The sequence below is a fragment of the Bombina bombina genome, chromosome 3 (assembly GCF_027579735.1).
Source record: "Bombina bombina isolate aBomBom1 chromosome 3, aBomBom1.pri, whole genome shotgun sequence".
Lineage (NCBI taxonomy): Eukaryota > Metazoa > Chordata > Amphibia > Anura > Bombinatoridae > Bombina > Bombina bombina.
Genome location: NC_069501.1, coordinates 491,156,095 through 491,169,347, shown reverse-complemented (window position 1 = coordinate 491,169,347; position 13,253 = coordinate 491,156,095).

The following is a 13,253-nucleotide window of genomic DNA, read 5'->3' as shown; positions in this document are numbered from 1 at the left end:
AGGCAGTGCTGGAAAATAATGGTGGTCACACAAAATATTGACACTTTGGGTCCAATTTAGACATTTCCACTTAGGGGTGTACTCACTTTTGTTGCCAACGGTTTAGACATTAATGGTTGTGTGTTGAGTTATTTTGAGGGGACAGCAAATTTACACTGTGATACAGGCTGTACACTCACTACATTACATTGTAGCAAAGTGTCGTTTCTTCAGTGTTGTCACATGAAAAGATATAATAAAACATTTACAAAAATGTGAGCGGTGTACTCACTTTTGTGGGATACTGTGTATATATATATATATATATATATATATATGAATGCTATCAGGTTAAACATGTGAAATTAACCTGTTGTGCTTCAAAACCATAGAAACATATGTAGATGTCTCCCTAAGGAATTTAAACAGGGGCATTATGGGTACAAGAGTGTTTGTTGGCTTATGGATGTCATGTTTATTAGTTGTATATGTGATTATTATTACTTTCTTAACTTTAATTGTTTGAGCAGGTAGAATTTGTATTTGTTTGGTGACATTGCTTTTTTACTTTATCCTGGCCCGCACCCGGATGACACCCTAAGGGGGGGGGGGGGGTGACACCACACCATCAGGCAGCTGTAGTAAATAGTGTAACTTGTTTAAATTTTTTATTTCAGACTGAGTGACTAAGTGGCATGTGGTGACGCGTGCTGCACTGTGCGCAGGGCAGGCTAAGCTGTAATTGTAACAGTACGGGGTCATCCTTCCCATAGGGGCGCTCGCTCCCAGACCCAAATACATGATATCATGTGGAATGAATCGATGTCTGTCAGTCACAGTCAGTAGTACAGTACCACGGTGCCTAAGTCTGGGGCAGGCTGCAGGAGTAGTAGTTACTGTCAGAGCTGGCCCCACTGTGACCCCGGCCTTCATGATGATCTCATCAGTCTGAGCAGCAGCCAGGCAGCCACAGTCATGTTCCTTAAAGGGACATTAAACACTAAATACATGCTAGATAGAATGATGCATTCAAAGAAAATATTAGTCCATGAGTAACATGTAGATGTATTTTAGTTGTATAAAAAGTGACAAAATAAGTGTAAAGTTTTAGTGTCTATAAAACACTGGGAGCTGCCATGTTGTAACTTGTGTTACCTTCTCTGCTGTGGCCAATTAGGGTCAGTTATAAATAGGTCACTAGAGTGTGCATCCAATGGTTGCGTTGGATTTAACAGTGTTCTGCACTTCCATTTCTAACAGGAACTGAAAAGCTTACAATTTCAGAATGTAATTACAGGCAAAGAGGACAAAATAAATAATGAAAGTATATTGCAGAGTTGTTTTACTATATACAATTTATCATTTTATATTACCATCTCAAAGTGTTTAATGTCCCTTTAACTTGCAGCTGAGCCTGAGCTGGCAAATGCTGCACCACCCAGGTGGAACATGACCGGAGATGAACAGGCTAGGGGGTAGGAGCAAGACAGCAACACAGTCACACAACAATGGTGACTGCGCATGCGAAGTGAGGAGGAAGTCTAGAGAGAGAGCGGGACATGAGTGCGACACAGTTTCAGGGAGGCAGCATTGATCTGATTCAGTGGGGAGGGACTGGAATCCGGATCTACCGGTAAGTCATGTTAAAATGCTCCTCAAGTTCCAGCCAGGTTATGTTCCTACACAGCACAAAGAACATGACCGGCGAGGAAGAAGGAGGAGCCAGCCAGGTGCTGCGCTGTGCAGAACTGAGGAGGTAGACAGCGGGAAGAAGGAGCATCTCCAGCACTGCAGGCCGCAAAGAAGTCGTCAGAAGATCTTTAAAACAAGTTACTGTCACCGACGAAGATCTGGGGTAAGTGGGGTTACTTTATAATATAATATATAATATTACAGCCAGCACTGTATGAGGATGTGCAATATATTAATATGGAAGCATGAGATTGAGATACCTAGAATTTTCCTTCTTGCTTCTAAGATTTATTACCATACAGATCTGTAAATAAAAATCCTTGACTGGCCCCTTTGTCTGTGTAGGTGCTGCTGTTTTTCATAACTTGGGCTGGGTGGCATGATGCTGATGATCTGTAGTTAATACTTATGGTGTATGTGTGTGTGTATGTGTATGTACAGTATGTGTGTGTGTATGTCTATGTCTGTATGTATGTGTGTGTGTATGTGTATGTATAGTATGTGTATGTCTGTGTGTATGTATGTGTGTGTGTATGTACAGTATGTGTGTGTGTGTATGTATGTGTGTGTGTATGTGTATGTACAGTATGTGTGTGTGTGTATGTGTATGTCAGTGTGTATGTATGTGTGTGTGTATGTGTATGTACAGTATGTGTGTGTGTGTGTGTATGTGTATGTCTGTGTGTATGTGTGTGTGTGTGTATGTGTATGTCTGTGTGTGTATGTATGTGTGTGTGTATGTACAGTATGTGTATGTGTATATGTATGTGTGTGTATGTGTATGTACAGTATGTGTGTGTATGTGTATGTCTGTGTGTATGTATGTGTGTGTGTATGTGTATGTACAGTATGTTTGTGTGTATGTATGTGTGTGTATGTGTATGTACAGTATGTGTGTGTATGTATGTGTGTGTGTATGTGTATGTACAGTATGTGTGTGTATGTATGTGTGTATGTATGTGTGTGTGTGTATGTGTATGTACAGTATGTGTGTGTGTGTGTCTGTGTGTATGTGTGTGTGTATGTGTATGTACAGTATGTGTGTGTGTGTGTGTGTGTGTGTGTGTGTATGTATAGTATGTGTGTGTATGTGTATGTCTGTATGTATGTATGTGTGGAAACAACCAATATTGTGCTGTAGTGTAGGTCAATTACTTTTACTATTCAAAATTGTATTGTGCCTAACCTTACATCAAGCTCCTTCATATTATAAACACTGACCCTTAACCTTTTCAGTTCAGTCTGTGAGGTAGTCACTAAAAGTGATAATTCTCAAAATTAATACTAAATAACATAAAATGTATAGTATGTGTGTGTGTATATATATATATATATATATATATATATATTTCTTTCATGTAATTAACAAGAGTCCATGAGCTAGTGACGTATGGGATATACATTCCTACCAGGAGGGGCAAAGTTTCCCAAACCTTAAAATGCCTATAAATACACCCCTCACCACACCCACAAATCAGTTTTACAAACTTTGCCTCCAAAGGAGGTGGTGAAGTAAGTTTGTGCTAGATTCTACGTTGATATGCGCTCCGCAGCAAGTTGGAGCCCGGTTTTCCTCTCAGCGTGCAGTGAATGTCAGAGGGATGTGAGGAGAGTATTGCCTATTGAATGCAGTGATCTCCTTCTACGGGGTCTATTTCATAAGGTTCTCTGTTATCGGTCGTAGAGATTCATCTCTTACCTCCCTTTTCAGATCGACGATATACTCTTATATTTACCATTTCCTCTACTGATTCTCGTTTCAGTACTGGTTTGGCTTTCTACAAACATGTAGATGAGTGTCCTGGGGTAAGTAAGTCTTATTTTCTGTGACACTCTAAGCTATGGTTGGGCACTTTATTTATAAAGTTCTAAATATATGTATTCAAACATTTATTTGCCTTGACTCAGAATGTTCAACTTTCCTTATTTCCAGACAGTCAGTTTCATATTTGGGATTATGCTTTAAATTATCATATTTTTTCTTACCTCAAAAATTTGACTTTTTTCCCTGTGGGCTGTTAGGCTCGCGGGGGCTGAAAATGCTTCATTTTATTGCGTCATTCTTGGCGCGGACTTTTTTGGCGCAGAAATTCTTTTCCGTTTCCGGCGTCATACGTGTCGCCGGAAGTTGCGTCATTTTTGACGTTATTTTGCGCCAAAAATGTCGGCGTTCCGGATGTGGCGTCATTTTTGGCGCCAAAAGCATTTAGGCGCCAAATAATGTGGGCGTCTTATTTGGCGCCAAAAAATATGGGCGTCGCTTTTGTCTCCACATTATTTCAGTCTCATTTTTCATTTGCTTCTGGTTGCTAGAAGCTTGATGTTTGGCATTTTTTTCCCATTCCTGAAACTGTCTTATAAGGAATTTGATCTATTTTGCTTTATATGTTGTTTTTTCTCTTACATATTGCAAGATGTCTCACGTTGCATCTGAGCCAGAAGATACTACAGGAAAACCACTGCCTGCTGGATCTACCAAAGCTAAGTGTATCTGCTGTAAACTTTTGGTAGCTATTCCTCCAGCTGTTGTTTGTAATAATTGTCATGACAAACTTGTTAAAGCAGATAATATTTCCTTTAGTGATGTACCATTGCCTGTTGCAGTTCCCTCAACATCTAAGGTGCAGAATGTTCCTGATAACATAAGAGATTTTGTTTCTGAATCCATAAAGAAGGCTTTGTCTGTTATTTCTCCTTCTAGTAAACGTAAAAAGTCTTTTAAATCTTCTCTCTCTACAGATGAATTTTTAAATGAACACCATCATTCTGATTCTTTGGACTCTTCTGGTTCAGAGGATTCTGTCTCAGAGATTGATGCTGATAAATCTTCATATTTATTTAAGATGGAATTTATTCGCTCTTTACTTAAAGAAGTACTAATTGCTTTAGAAATAGAGGATTCTAGTCCTCTTGATACTAATTCTATACGTTTGGATAAGGTTTTTAAAGCTCCTGCGGTTATTCCAGAAGTCTTTCCTGTTCCTAATGCTATTTCTGCAGTAATTGCTAAGGAATGGGATAAATTGGGTAATTCATTTACTCCTTCTAAACGTTTTAAGCAATTATATCCTGTTCCGCCTGACAGGTTAGAATTTTGGGACAAAATCCCTAAAGTTGATGGGGCTATTTCTACCCTTGCTAAACGTACTACCATTCCTACGTCAGATGGTACCTCGTTTAAGGATCCTTTAGATAGAAAAATTGAATCCTTTCTAAGAAAAGCTTATCTATGTTCAGGTAATCTTCTTAGACCTGCTATATCATTGGCTGATGTTGCTGCAGCTTCAACTTTTTGGTTGGAAACTCTAGCGCAACAAGTAACAAATCGTGATTCTCATGATATTATTATTCTTCTCCAGCATGCTAATAATTTCATCTGTGATGCCATTTTTGATATTATTAGAGTTGATGTTAGATTTATGTCTCTGGCTATCTTAGCCAGAAGAGCTTTATGGCTTAAGACTTGGAATGCTGATATGGCTTCTAAATCAACTCTACTTTCCATTTCTTTCCAGGGAAACAAATTATTTGGTTCTCAGTTGGATTCTATTATTTCAACTGTTACTGGTGGGAAAGGAACTTTTTTACCACAGGATAAAAAGTCTAAAGGTAAAAACAGGGCTAACAATCGTTTTCGTTCCTTTCGTTTCAACAAAGAACAAAAGCCTGATCCTTCATCCTCAGGAGCAGTTTCAGTTTGGAAACCATCTCCAGTCTGGAATAAATCCAAGCCTGCTAGAAAGGCAAAGCCTGCTTCTAAGTTCACATGAAGGTACGGCCCTCATTCCAGTTCAGCTGGTAGGGGGCAGGTTACGTTTTTTCAAAGAAATTTGGATCAATTCTGTTCACAATCTCTGGATTCAGAACATTGTTTCAGAAGGGTACAGAATTGGTTTCAAGATGAGACCTCCTGCAAAGAGATTTTTTCTTTCCCATGTCCCAGTAAATCCAGTGAAAGCTCAAGCATTTCTGAATTGTGTTTCAGATCTAGAGTTGGCTGGAGTAATTATGCCAGTTCCAGTTCCGGAACAGGGGATGGGGTTTTATTCAAATCTCTTCATTGTACCAAAGAAGGAGAATTCCTTCAGACCAGTTCTGGATCTAAAATTATTGAATCGTTATGTAAGGATACCAACGTTCAAGATGGTAACTGTAAGGACTATATTGCCTTTTGTTCAGCAAGGGAATTATATGTCCACAATAGATTTACAGGATGCATATCTGCATATTCCGATTCATCCAGATCATTATCAGTTCCTGAGATTCTCTTTTCTAGACAAGCATTACCAATTTGTGGCTCTACCGTTTGGCCTTGCTACAGCTCCAAGAATTTTCACAAAGATTCTCGGTGCCCTTCTGTCTGTAATCAGAGAACAGGGTATTGTGGTATTTCCTTATTTGGACGATATCTTGGTACTTGCTCCGTCTTTACATTTAGCAGAGTCTCATACGAATCGACTTGTGTTGTTTCTTCAAGATCATGGTTGGAGGATCAATTTACCAAAAAGTTCTTTGATTCCTCAAACAAGGGTAACCTTTCTGGGTTTCCAGATAGATTCAGTGTCCATGACTTTGTCTTTAACAGACAAGAGACGTCTAAAATTGATTACAGCCTGTCGAAACCTTCAGTCTCAATCATTCCCTTCGGTAGCCTTATGCATGGAAATTCTAGGTCTTATGACTGCTGCATCGGACGCGATCCCCTTTGCTCGTTTTCACATGCGACCTCTTCAGCTCTGTATGCTGAACCAATGGTGCAGGGATTACACGAAGATATCTCAATTAATATCTTTAAAACCGATTGTTCGGCACTCTCTAACGTGGTGGACAGATCACCATCGTTTAATTCAGGGGGCTTCTTTTGTTCTTCCGACCTGGACTGTAATTTCAACAGATGCAAGTCTCACAGGTTGGGGAGCTGTGTGGGGATCTCTGACGGCACAAGGAGTTTGGGAATCTCAGGAGGTGAGATTACCGATCAATATCTTAGAACTCCGTGCAGTTTTCAGAGCTCTTCAGTTTTGGCCTCTTCTGAAGAGAGAATCGTTCATTTGTTTTCAGACAGACAATGTCACAACTGTGGCATACATCAATCATCAAGGAGGGACTCACAGTCCTCTGGCTATGAAAGAAGTATCTCGAATTTTGGTTTGGGCGGAATCCAGCTCCTGTCTAATCTCTGCGGTTCATATCCCAGGTGTAGACAATTGGGAAGCGGATTATCTCAGTCGCCAAACGTTGCATCCGGGCGAATGGTCTCTTCACCCAGAGGTATATCTTCAGATTGTTCAATTGTGGGGGCTCCCAGAGATAGATCTGATGGCCTCTCATCTAAACAAGAAACTTCCCAGGTATCTGTCCAGATCCCGGGATCCTCAGGCGGAGGCAGTGGATGCATTATCACTTCCTTGGAAGTATCATCCTGCCTATATCTTTCCGCCTCTAGTTCTTCTTCCAAGAGTAATCTCCAAGATTCTGAGGGAATGCTCGTTTGTTCTGCTAATAGCTCCGGCATGGCCTCACAGGTTTTGGTATGCGGATCTTGTCCGGATGGTATCTTGCCAGCCATGGACTCTTCCGTTAAGACCAGACCTTCTGTCACAAGGTCCTTTTTTCCATCCGGATCTGAAATCCTTAAATTTAAAGGTATGGAGATTGAACGCTTGATTCTTGGTCATAGAGGTTTCTCTGACTCCGTGATTAATACTATGTTACAGGCTCGTAAATCTGTATCTCGAGAGATATATTATAGAGTCTGGAAGACTTATATTTCTTGGTGTCTTTCTCATCATTTTTCTTGGCATTCTTTTAGAATACCGAGAATTTTACAGTTTCTTCAGGATGGTTTAGATAAGGGTTTGTCCGCAAGTTCTTTGAAAGGACAAATCTCCGCTCTTTCTGTTCTTTTTCACAGAAAGATTGCTATTCTTCCTGATATTCATTGTTTTGTACAAGCTTTGGTTCGTATAAAACCTGTCATTAAGTCAATTTCTCCTCCTTGGAGTTTGAATTTGGTTCTGGGAGCTCTTCAAGCTCCTCCGTTTGAACCTATGCATTCATTGGACATTAAATTACTTTCTTGGAAAGTTTTGTTCCTTTTGGCCATCTCTTCTGCTAGAAGAGTTTCTGAATTATCTGCTCTTTCGTGTGAGTCTCCTTTTCTGATTTTTCATCAGGATAAGGCGGTGTTGCGAACTTCTTTTGAATTTTTACCTAAAGTTGTGAATTCCAACAACATTAGTAGAGAAATTGTGGTTCCTTCATTATGTCCTAATCCTAAGAATTCTAAGGAGAAATCGTTGCATTCTTTGGATGTTGTTAGAGCTTTGAAATATTATGTTGAAGCTACGAAATCTTTCCGTAAGACTTCTAGTCTATTTGTTATCTTTTCCGGTTCTAGGAAAGGCCAGAAAGCTTCTGCCATTTCTTTGGCATCTTGGTTGAAATCTTTAATTCATCTTGCCTATGTTGAGTCGGGTAAAATTCCGCCTCAAAGAATTACAGCTCATTCTACTAGGTCAGTATCTACTTCCTGGGCGTTTAGGAATGAAGCTTCGGTTGACCAGATCTGCAAAGCAGCAACTTGGTCCTCTTTGCATACTTTTACTAAATTCTACCATTTTGATGTATTTTCTTCTTCTGAAGCAGTTTTTGGTAGAAAAGTTCTTCAGGCAGCGGTTTCAGTTTGAATCTTCTGCTTATGTTTTTGTTAAACTTTATTTTGGGTGTGGATTATTTTCAGCAGGAATTGGCTGTCTTTATTTTATCCCTCCCTCTCTAGTGACTCTTGTGTGGAAAGATCCACATCTTGGGTAGTCATTATCCCATACGTCACTAGCTCATGGACTCTTGTTAATTACATGAAAGAAAACATAAATTATGTAAGAACTTACCTGATAAATTCATTTCTTTCATATTAACAAGAGTCCATGAGGCCCACCCTTTTTTGTGGTGGTTATGATTTTTTTGTATAAAGCACAATTATTCCAATTCCTTATTTTATATGCTTCGCACTTTTTTTCTTATCACCCCACTTCTTGGCTATTCGTTAAACTGATTTGTGGGTGTGGTGAGGGGTGTATTTATAGGCATTTTAAGGTTTGGGAAACTTTGCCCCTCCTGGTAGGAATGTATATCCCATACGTCACTAGCTCATGGACTCTTGTTAATATGAAAGAAATGAATTTATCAGGTAAGTTCTTACATAAATTATGTTATTAATACTAAATAACATACAATGTATAGTATGTGTGTATATATATATATATATATATATATATATATACACATACTATACATTGTATGTTATTTAGTATTAATATATATATATATATACACATACTATACATTGTATGTTATTTAGTATTAATATATATATGTGTGTGTGTTTGTATATAAATATATGTATACAGTGGTGTCACTACTGCGGGGGCTGCGGACTGCACTTGGGTATCACGCTCAGAGGGGTTACTGCACCGGGTGACACCAACCCTAGTGACGCCACTGGGGGTAATGTCAGTGTGTTTATGCATGTGTATGTTACATACAAAAACTTTTTTGAGAAGCCTAGTAATAAGCTGAAAAGTGATGTCTGAAGGTTTATCAGGTCCTTTTAGCTGTAGAATTATATAAGTTAAAAATATCCCTGTGTTGATTATGAGCAAGAAAATAGATTATGATCAGTAGAAACAGGTCTGGCACATGTTAAGTATAAGCCTTTTTTTATTGCAAAACTGTTAATGAAAAAGTGCTTCTGATAAACAATGAAAATGATTGTGATTGCGTCAACATCGAAAACTGACCATTAGCATGCAGGAAATGAGTTAACGATAGATTGTGATCATCCCCAATGTCTTTAAAATGTATACAAACATGATTTAGCTTCCCCAGCAAGAGTGGTAATTGGCAGCTATGTGTGTATTCATTTACTTTATTCAGTCATCATCCATGTTCTGGTCAGAAACTGCCACCAAAAAATAAACATACCATGGGTGGCTGAATTTATCAGGTAAGAATAAATTCTGTTTTCTTTCTAATGGTAATGTTTTTAGAACAGGCAGACCTTCATTTATCAGAAACCACCACATGAAGAACCTTCCTGCCAAATGCAGCCTCAGCTGAGGCAAAAACATTAAACTGATAGAATTTAGTAAAAGTATGCAAAGTCGACCAAGCAGCAGCCTTGCATATCTGTTCTAGAGAAGCCTCATTCTTAAAGGCCAAGGACGTAGAATCTGAACCAGTAGTATGCACAGTAATTCTGATAGGCAGTTGCTGACTCATACGGATTAAACACTTTAACCAAAAAGACAAGGAAACTGAAGTAGCCTTCTGACCCTTCTGCTTATCAGAATACAGGACAAAGAAACTGGAGGACTGACAAAAATCCTTAGTAGCTTATAAATAATATAGACACAGTACGCAAAACTGCCTTATCCTGATGGAATCCTGATGGAATTCCTGATGGAATGAGGATCAGAATAGAAAGAAGACAATTCAGAAACTATCCTTGCAGAGGAGATTGCCAAAATAAATAACACTTTCCAAATTAACAATTTAGGGCTAGATTACAAGTGGAGAGCTAATTTATCGCGCACCCACAAACGGGCAAATTCTCCAGTTTATGGGCGTGCAATAAATAACCAGCCATTAGCTGGTTATTGCTACCTCAAGCTTGTGGGAGCAATTGGCGTTCAAAAAATAGACCTCTGTGTCCTATTGGCCCCAAAATTACGTGTGTAGTGCATTTTCTTTTTCTCCAACATTGGTGTGTCCGGTCCACGGCGTCATCCATAACTTGTGGGAATATTCTCTTCCCCAACAGGAAATGGCAAAGAGCACAGCAAAAGCTGTCCATATAGTCCCTCCTAGGCTCCGCCCACCCCAGTCATTCTCTTTGCCGCTGAACAAGCAGCATCTCCACGGAGAGTATGTGGTGATTAGTTGTAGTTTTTTATTCTACTATCAAGAGTTTGTTATTTTAAAATAGTGCTGGTATGTACTATTTACTCTGAAACAGAAAAAGATGAAGAGTTCTGTTTGTGAGAGGAATATGATTTTAGCAGCAGTAACTAAAATCGTTTGCTGTTTCCACATAGGACTGTTGAGATGAGATAACTTCAGTTGGGGGAAACAGTTGGCAGACTTTTCTGCTTAAGGTATGACTAGCCATATTTCTAACAAGACTGTGTAATGCTGGAAGGCTGTCATTTCCCCTCATGGGGACCGGTAAGCCATTTTCTTAGTCTCAAACAGAATAAAGGGCTTAATATGGGCTATAAAACTGGTAGACACTTTTATGGACTAGATCGATTGCTTTATTTGGGCATTTTATACAGCTTTATGTTGAAATTCACACTTTATAAACTTTGGGGAACGTTTTTTTACGTCAGGCACTGGTTTAGACACCTTCCCAGTCAGGAAGGGCCTTATCTGTAGTAGGCAGAGCCTCATTTTCACGCCATTACTGCGCAGTTATTTTTGAGAGCAGGACATGCAGCTGCATGTGTGTGGGTCTGAAAGTAGTTGAAAAGGTTCCTAGAAGGCTTCATTTGGTATCGTATACCCCCCTGGGTTTGGTAAAGTCGCAGCTGGGACTGTAGAGGGGTTAAAACTGTAACCGGCTCCGGTTTCCTCATTTTAAGGGTTAAAGGTCTGAAATTTGGGGTGCAATGCTTTGAATGCTTTAAGACACTGTGGGGAAAATTTGGTTAAATTTGAACAATTCCTTCATAGTTTTTCACATATTCAGTAATAAAGTGTGCCCTGTTTAAAATTTAAAGAGACAGTAACGGTTTTGTTTTAAAACGTTTTTTGTACTTTATTGACAAGTTTAAGCCTGTTTAACATGTCTGTGCCTTCAGATAAACTATGTTCTGTATGTATGGAAGCCAATGTGTCTCCCCCTTCAAAATTGTGTGATAATTGTGCCATAGCGTCCAAACAAAGTAAGGACAGTACTGCCACAGATAATAAAGTTGCCCAAGATGATTCATCAGATGAAGGGAGTAGACATAGTTCTACATCATCTCCTTCTGTGTCTACACCAGTTTTGCCCACGCAGGAGACCCCTAGTACTTCTAGCGCGCCAATGCTTGTTACTATGCAACAATTGACGGCAGTTATGGATAACTCCATAGCAAATATTTTATCCAAAATGCCTGCATTTCAGAGAAAGCGCGATTGCTCTGTTTTAAACACTGTAGAGCAGGAGGGCGCTGATGATAATTGCTCTGTCATACCCTCACACCAATCTGAAGTGGCCATGAGGGAGGTTTTGTCAGATGGGGAAATTTCTGATTCAGGTAGAATTTCTCAACAGGCAGAACCTGATGTTGTGACATTTAAATTTAAATTAGAGCATCTCCGCGCACTGCTTAAGGAGGTGCTATCTACTCTGGATGATTGTGACAACCTGGTCATTCCAGAAAAATTATGCAAGATGGACAAGTTCCTAGAGGTTCCGGTGCACACCGACGCTTTTCCTATACCCAAGCGGGTGGCGGACATAGTGAATAAAAAGTGGGAGAAGCCCGGCATACCTTTTGTCCCCCCTCCTATATTTAAGAAATTATTTCCTATGGTTGACCCCAGAAAGGACTTATGGCAGACAGTCCCTAAGGTCGAGGGGGCAGTTTCTACACTAGCCAAGCGCACTACTATTCCTATCGAGGATAATTGCGCTTTCAAAGATCCTATGGATAAAAGATTGGAGGGTTTGCTTAAAAAGATTTTTGTACAGCAAGGTTACCTCCTGCAACCTATTTCGTGCATTATTCCTGTCACTACAGCAGCGTGGTTCTGGTTCGAGGAACTAGAAAAGTCGCTCAGTAGATAGACTCCGTATGAGGAGGTTATGGACAGAATTCACGCACTTAAGTTAGCTAATTCCTTTATTTTAGATGCCGCTTTGCAGTTAGCAAGATTAGCGGCGAAAAATTCAGGGTTTGCAATTGTGGCGTGCAGAGCGCTCTGGCTAAAGTCTTGGTCAGCGGATGTATCTTCCAAGACAAAATTGCTTAATATCCCTTTCAAGGGTAAAACCCTTTTTGGGCCAGAATTGAAAGAGATTATCTCAGACATCACTGGGGGTAAGGGCCACACCCTTCCACAAGATAGGCCTTTCAAGGCCAAGAATAAGTCTAATTTTCGTTCCTTTCGCAATTTCAGGAACGGACCGGCCTCCAACTCTGCAGCCTCTAGACAAGAGGGTAATGCTTCACAAACCAAACCAGCTTGGAAACCGATGCAAGGCTGGAACAAGGGTAAGCAGGCCAAGAAGCCTGCTGCTGCTACCAAAACAGCATGAAGGAGTAGCCCCCGATCCGGGACCGGATCTAGTAGGGGGCAGACTCTCTCTCTTTGCTCAGGCTTGGGCAAGAGATGTTCAGGACCCCTGGGCACTAGAAATAGTTTCTCAGGGTTATCTTCTGGAATTCAAGGAACTACCCCCAAGGGGAAGGTTCCACATGTCTCACTTATCTTCAAACCAAATAAAGAGACAGGCATTCTTACATTGTGTAGAAGACCTGTTAAAAATGGGAGTGATACACCCAGTTCCTACCGTGGAACAAGGAATGGGT